Source organism: Oncorhynchus gorbuscha, linkage group LG05 (genome assembly GCF_021184085.1).
Source record: "Oncorhynchus gorbuscha isolate QuinsamMale2020 ecotype Even-year linkage group LG05, OgorEven_v1.0, whole genome shotgun sequence".
Lineage (NCBI taxonomy): Eukaryota > Metazoa > Chordata > Actinopteri > Salmoniformes > Salmonidae > Oncorhynchus > Oncorhynchus gorbuscha.
In genome coordinates, this window is record NC_060177.1 from 5,308,272 (window position 1) to 5,309,957 (window position 1,686).

Sequence of the window (1,686 nt, forward strand, 5' to 3'; positions counted from 1 at the left end):
TCTCTCTGTCTCTAGGTCTCTCTGTCTCTCTCTCTCTCTCTGTCTCTCTAGGTCTCTCTCTATCTCTCTCTCTTTCTCTCTGTCTCTCTAGGTCTCTATGTTGCTACTCTCTCTCTGTCTCTCTAGGTCTCTCTGTCTCTCTAGGTCTCTCTCTGTTTTGTCATTCTCACGCTCTCTCAGCGCTCTCTTTTTCACTAGTCTCTCTCAGCCATGCAGCCGTGTCTAACTGACTTAAAAGCAGAGACGTATCATACCCCTGATGAAGTTATTCCCCAGAACAAGATAACACACATCACAGAACAGAAGAAAAGGAATCTAATTATGAACCAACGAGGAGAACACAGTGGGCGGGAATAAATAAAAAATGTACAATAGCAGAGTGTTTTAGGATTTTCATTTGGCTTTTATAAAGCAAGAAAGAGGAGAAGAAAAACAGGGGGAGGTCTGAGAGACACCGACTTTGTTTCGTTACGATTTTCATGACACACACACACACACTCGCACGCAAGCACACACACACTCGCACGCACGCACGCACGCACGCACGCACACACACACGCACACACGCACGCAAGCACACACGCACGCACGCACGCACGCACACACACACACACACACACACACACACACACACACACACACACACACACACACACACACACACACACACACACACACACACACACACACACACACACACACACACACACAGAGTCTCTATATATGAGAGGAAATAATATTTGTTATCTGTCTGTAATTGTAGCTGAAAATATTTCACGAGTCTCCAAATGGCAATCTACTCCCATTATAGAGCCCCCTCCCCCCCATAGGGCTCTGGTCCATAGTAGTACACAATGAATGGAATAGGGTGGGAGGGGGGGGGCAATTTCAGATTTTCTTTCCTGCCTCAAACCGCAAAGTTTGCTGACTTTTTTTCCCTACTTGTCAAACTTGTGTCTTAAACCATCAGACTCTGTATGGAGACGGTGGTTTCATGCAGGTCGGCTCTGGTCCATAGTAGTGCACTATGAAGGGAGTAGGGTGCCATTTGGGACAGATCTGTAGCCAGCGGTAGAGCTGCTGTAACGGGCCTTTCTCCTGGAGCGTAGCTTTGATTCCCGGGCCCCTCTGGAAACACTCCTTCAGGGTAAAGCTGTGTGCTTGATCTCTTGTCTTAATTAGCAGTTCCCGTGTTTTAATTGTTGCCTTTTTTTTACAGAGAGAAAGATCTAGATAGAGCCCCCCCCCCCTGGAAATGTTAGGCTGATTGTGATGAAAACTCGGCTCAAAGCTGTGTCATTGGTTTAAACACGAGGCGCTTCGTTCTGTTGAAGACGCCTCATTTATCCGATTCTCACGGAGGCTATCCAAATGTTTTTCATCCCTGATAGCCTGGTCAGACGTGTTTGTGTTCTCTTCACCAACTCAGCTCAAACATTGATCATACAGGCAGGCGTTTTAATAGACAAGACAACACAAACACATCTGGGATAAGGCTTTTATCGTAGAGTACGCCTCCTCCTCCTCCACCTCCTCCTCCTCCTCCTCCTCCTCCCTCCTCCTCCTCCTCCTCCTCCTCCTCCTCCTCCCTCCTCCTCCTCCTCCTCCTCCTCCTCCTCCTCCTCCTCCTCCTCCTCCTCCTCCTCCTCCCTCCTCCTCCTCCCCACCTCCTCCTCCTCCTCCTCC